The sequence below is a fragment of the Bos indicus genome, chromosome 4 (assembly GCF_029378745.1).
Source record: "Bos indicus isolate NIAB-ARS_2022 breed Sahiwal x Tharparkar chromosome 4, NIAB-ARS_B.indTharparkar_mat_pri_1.0, whole genome shotgun sequence".
Taxonomy (NCBI): domain Eukaryota; kingdom Metazoa; phylum Chordata; class Mammalia; order Artiodactyla; family Bovidae; genus Bos; species Bos indicus.
Genome location: NC_091763.1, coordinates 88,482,262 through 88,488,424, shown reverse-complemented (window position 1 = coordinate 88,488,424; position 6,163 = coordinate 88,482,262). Strand labels below are relative to the sequence as shown.

The 6,163-nt window shown below is 37.2% G+C and overlaps 1 non-coding gene across 1 annotated transcript; it reads left to right on the top strand.

The window, feature by feature from the left end:
- Positions 1-4,374: 4,374 nt before the first annotated feature.
- Positions 4,375-4,579, top strand: LOC139182860 (small nucleolar RNA U3). Its single transcript, XR_011566425.1, has one exon. It is a non-coding gene; the product is annotated as a small nucleolar RNA U3 (small nucleolar RNA).
- The last annotated feature ends 1,584 nt before the right edge of the window (positions 4,580-6,163 follow it).

Sequence of the window (6,163 nt, the reverse complement as noted above, 5' to 3'; positions counted from 1 at the left end):
TGGTGGGTAAAGTCAGAAAAAATATGTGAATAACCCCAGTCATCCCATGTTTCTTTAGGAAAAAAGTGTCATGTCCTATGTGCCATTTACTACTGTGCTTTAGTCACATTAGGTGTGTGGTGGCTTATGAGGATAATCATCCTGGTTATAGAGGGATTTGTTAAGAAAAGCTACATTTTCTTAACAAATATATATTATAGTAGGAGTCAGTTGTGAACTACAGTATAAGGATATATAAATAACCTACAAAATATATGGAGTGGAATCTCTTTTATAAGACAGCCCAGAGGACTGCCTGAGTTCAACACATGAAAATATCAAATGTGGTTAAAAAATCTGGATAAGCTTGAGCTAGAAGTGGTATTTGAGGCTTGAACTTCACAGAATTTGAACACCCTGAAGCTGCAAAGGGACTCCAGATGGAGGGAAGAGCAAGAAGGAAAGCACAGAGGAAGAGAGACAAAAGGCCTGCACAAAAGGTAACAGAAATTGCTTTGTGAGGTGTAGATATTTTGAGATGGAGAAGTCCAGCAGGCGGTTAGAAATTTTTATAGAAGTGTAGAACTAGGAATCTTCTGTGTTGAGGAGGTGATGGACAAAAAGAAGGAAAATATCTACAGAGAAAAGATGATACCAGAAGGTTTTAAAGATCACCTCAAAGTTGAAGAAGGAGAGAAGATAATCAATAACAGATGGGGAAAAAACTAAAGCCATGAGGGAATAGGGAGCACAGGACAGTTCACAAGGGTTCACAGGTGATGAACTGCGTAAGATGAGAACCAAGAAAAGACAACTTGCTGAGGCAACTAGATGCTGACTAACCTTCAGCATAGCAGTTTCAAGAGAGGGAAGGGTTTTATGAGTAAATCGGTTTAGTGAAGGGAGCATTCTTCCTCAGACTGAGTGCAGTCTCTGTGTCCTCTTGATGTCTCTCCCTAGAGACTCTTCAGCCAGGGTGAAGGGAGGATTCCTTTTCAAGAAAAGATGCCTGGATGGTTCAGCACTCTCAACTTTGATATACTCAACTGATTTGCTCCTGTTGAGCTAAAAGAACACACTGATGCTAGATTTAGAGTTGCAGTAAATAATCAGGTGTGTGGAGCTCAATGCCTTTTAGTTCTGAAATACTAATATGGTCAGTTTTGATGGATTCACGAGATAGGGGTAATGTAAGCTGAGATAGTAGTATACAAATGTAGGTATTTCATAATCTAAAAGATAGATTACATTTAGAACAGTACTGCATCTTTATTTATTAAACCATCCTGGTTTTTTTTTTCCAAGTAGTTGAAAATAGGCTTTTGTGAATGTTTATTGTTAGTTTCTTTTGTTTCTGTCTTTAAAGATTCAGTACCATGGAAAGATTTGTAGGCTGCTCAGAAGTGACAGACACTCGAGTGGCACTCTTTTGCAGAGAAGCTTTTAAAAGAAGAAAACCAAAAACTTCCTAACCTGGACTGCACAATTTAGGTTAGATTTTAAATTTTAGGTTAATAATAAATGGAGCTCAAGAACACAAAAAATAAAGTAGGTTGCACCCTTAATGAGTACAAAAAGACAAAAGCTAAATTTAAATTTTATTAAACAGAGAATTCTCAGAAACAGAGAAGCCACCTTTTGATGATATGTAAAAGTGAAAAGAAAGTGTTCCTTTAAAAAGAATTTTCTACCTATTTTGAAAAGATTTACAGTAGAGGGAGCTGTAGGAAAGAGAGAGATATTTCAAATTTAATTTTTCAAAACTCCATATGGACATTTAAAATTAGAATTATCAAGCACAAATTATCATTTTATATAATATCAGAAACTTCTGCAACAGGCATCTGGGGATATCTTTATTTTGGGAAGTATCAAGTATTACATTGGTTGCTTTGGCAGTGGTTATACTTGGAGATTTCATGCTCAGTTTTCTCCCAAACTTGTCAATCTCCTCCTCTTCTAGGGAAGGATAAAAGAAGAGGCAGAGAAAAGTAAAAATGTTTATACCGTACTATTCTGGAATTTTTTTTTCCTTCAGGACACAAAAGCCATGGGAAGAAGTGTGCTTCTCTAATACAGGTATATAGGGTGAACAGACATTTTGGTGTGCTGGAGACAGTCATAATTGACACCTTGTAGCAGAGAAGGCTATGGCACCCCACTCTAGTACTCTTGCCTGGAAAATCCCATGGACAGAGGAGCCTGGTAGGCTGCAGTCCATGGGGTCACTCAGAGTCGGACAGGACTGAGCGACTTCACTTTCACTTTTCACCTTCATGCATTGGAGAAGGAAATGGCAACTCACTCCAGGGTTCTTGCCTGGAGAATCCCAGGGTCAGCGGAGCCTGGTGGGCTGCTGTCTATGGGGTCGCACAGAGACACAACTGAAGTGACTTAGCAGCAGCAGCAGCAGTGCACTTTTAATTCTCAATTTTATTTCAATTTAGAGAACAAGTTTTATGTACACCTTACATATGTAGCAGTTCCTCCATATAGATTCAGGAGAAGTACACCACAGATCTTTCTTAACTTAAAATGGAATTAAGTCTCAATAATCCCATTATAAGTTGAAAATATCGTTGAGTTGAAACCAAATTTAATAGATGTAACCTACTAAACTGCTGTTAAAGTGCCACACTCAATATGCCAGCAAATTTGGAAAACTCAGCAGTGGCCACAGGACTGGAAAAGGTCAGTTTTCATTCCAATCACAAAGAAAGGTGAAGCCAGAGAATGTTCAAGATATTGCACAATTACACTCATCTCACACACTAGCAAAGTAATGCTCAAAATTCTCCAAGCCAGGCTTCAACAGTATGTGAACCATGAACTTCCAGATGTTCAAGTTGGTTTTAGAAAAGGCAGAGGAACCAGAGATAAAATTGGTAACATCTATTGGATCATAGAAAAAGCAAGAGAGTTCCAGAAAAGCATCTACTTCTGCTTTATTGATTATACCCGAGCTTTTGACTATGTGGATCTGTGGATCACAACAAACTGTGGAAAATTCTTCAAGAGGTGGGAATACCAGACCACTTTGCTTGCTTCCTGAGAAATCTGTATGCAGGCCAAGAAACAATAGTTAGAACTGGACATGGAACATCGGACTGGTTCCAAATTAGGAAAGGAGTAAGTCAAGGCTGTATATTGTCACCCTGCTTATTTAACTTATATGCAGACTATATCATGCGAAATACTGGGCTGGATGAAACACAAACTGGAATCAAGATCGCCAGGAGAAATATCAATAACTTCAGATACGCAGATGACACCACCCTTATGGCAGAAAGTGAAGAGGAACCTCTTGATTAAAGTGAAACAAGAAAATGAAAAAGTTGGCTTCAAACTCATTATTCAAAAAATGAAGATCATGGCATCCGGTCCCATCATTTCATGGCAAGTAGGTGAGAAAACAATGGAAACAGTGACAGATTTTATCTTTTGGGGGCTCCAAAATCACTGCAGATGGTGACTGCAGCCATGAAATTAAAATACACTTGCTCCTTGGAAGAAAAGCTATGACCAATCTAGACAGCGTATTAAAAAGCAGAGACATTACTTTGCTGACAAAGGTTCATCTTGTCAAAGCTATGGTTTTTCCAGTAGTCATGTATGGATGTGAGAGTTGGGCCATAAAGAAAGCTGAGCACTGAGGAATTGATGTTTTTGAACTGTGGTGTTGGAGAATATTCATTGAAAGGACTGATGTTAAAGCTGAAGTTCCAATACTTTGGCCACGTGATGCAAAGAGCTGACTTATTGGAAGAGACCCTGATGCTTGAAAGATTGAAGGCAGGAGGAAAAGGGGACAACAGAGGATGAGATTGTTGGATGGTATCACTGACTCAATGGACTTGAGTTGAGCAAGTTCCAGGAGTTGGTGATGCACAGAGAAGCCTGGTGTGCTGCAGCCCATGGGGTCACAAAGAGTCGGACAAGACTGAGCGACTGAACTGAAAGTGAAATGTACTGAATATCATAGCTTAGTGCAGCCTATCTTAAATATACTCAGAATATGTACATTTGGCAAAATCAACTAACACAAACTATTTTATAATAAAATGCTAAATATCTCATGAAATTTATTGAGATAAATAAATTTTATCTCAGAAGGAAGGAAAAGAAAATACAGCATGTTTGTATGGGGGCAGAATGGTGGTAAGTGTATGAGTTGTTTACCCCTGTGATTGTGTGGTCCACTGGAAGCTGTGGCACTGCAGCTGTCCAGCATCACAAGAGAGAAAGTAGGACAAATCACTAGCCCCGGGAAAATATCAGAATTCAGAATCTGAAGTATGGCTTCCATTGGATGAATACTGCTTTTGCCTCATATAAAGTTGAAAAATCGTCGAACCTCTGTAAGTCAGGAAATTTCTGCACTGAAAATAGAAGTTTCAGACTATGTTTTCAAGGGTCATTTCTGTAGCTCATTATGAAAGAAGTTTCTCTGATATGAAGAGCACCCAAAACCCTAGCAAGCTTAGTGTTCCCTCCTGAGTGTGAAGCTTCATTTTGGTGTTGGTTCTGCAACTGCCATTTACCATTGATGATCATTCTTCTCTTCCTTTGGGGAGCAAGAGGGAGAGGACACTGCCTGAGTAAAACAAAGAACAAGAAAAGAAGTTTCAAAGTACTTTGTAATTAGCCGACAAACTGGAAGAATATGAAATTACAAAAAAATGTAAAATCAAAACAATAAAATTGGTGACATCAGTTGATATAACTTTATTTATTAACTTTATTCTTTATTTATGAGAATTTAACAGCTTAGAAATAAGAGTAAGGTTTTTCATATTTTAAAATTTAACTAGAGAATTGTTAGTCATCTTCAATAAACCAATTTGTACTTTTTTACTCTTTCTCCTCATGAGAGGAAAGGCTTCATATAATCTTTGGTTCAAGTTAATGAGCACACTGAAATATTTCATTTATTTTAAAGACAATGCTAAGGTCCATTTATATAGAATACACCAAAATTCCTTTTCTAGATTAACTACCAAACTATCCCAACCCCACTCAATTCCAATTAAATTTAAGAAATAATTGTTTTGGAGACATAAATTGATGGAACAGAATAGAGAACCCAGAAATAAGCCCATAGACATATAGTCAATTACTTTATGAGAAAGGAATCAAGAATATACAATGGAGAAGGATAATCTCTTCAATAAATGGTGTTGGGAAAACTAAACAGCCACATGCAAAGGAATGAAATTGGACCACTATCTTCTACTGCACACAAAAATTATCTCAGAATGGACTAAAGATTTGAAACCATAAAGCTTCTAGAAGAAAACATAAGTAGTAAGCTTCTTGACATCTATCTTGGCAATGATTTTTGGGGATTTGATACTAAAAATAAAGAAAACAAATGCAAAAATAAACAAGGAACTACATCAAACTAAAGCTTCTGCACAGCAAAGGAAACTATCAACAAAATTAAAAGGTAACCTACTGAATGGGAGAAAATATTGGTAAATCATATTCTGGATCAATGGTTAATATTCAAAATATATAAAGAACTCTGTGACAAACTCTGTGACAACTCTGTGACAAAAACAAACAATCTGATTTTAAAATAGGCAGAGGAGCTAAATAAACATTTTACAAAGGAGACATTAAGACCATTAGGTACATGAAAAGATGCTCAATATCGAAAATCATTAGGAAATGAAAATCAAATTAACAATGAAACCTGACACCTGTTAGAATGACTATTATTTAAAAGATAAGAAATAACAAGTGTTGGCAAGGGAGGAGATGTTGAAAAGGGAGCTTGGATACTAAATATGGAAGTGTAAATTGGTGTAGCCACTATGGAAAGCAGTAGAGTTTACTCAAAAATTAAAAATAGGACAATCACTTGATATAGTAATTCCATTTCTGGGTATTTATGTAAAGAAAACAAAAACACCTAACTTGAAAAGATATATGCACTCCCATGTTCATGGAAGTGTTATTTGCAATAGCCAATATATGGAAACAACATAAATGCCCATTAACGGATAAATGGCTGAAGTAATGTGATACACACAGATCAGATCAGTCGCTCAGTCGTGTCCGACTCTTTTTGACCTCATGAATCACAGCAACCCAGGCCTCCCTGTCCATCACCAACTCCCGGAGTTCACTCAGACTCACGTCCATCGAGTCAGTGATGCCATCCAGCCATCTCATCCTCTGT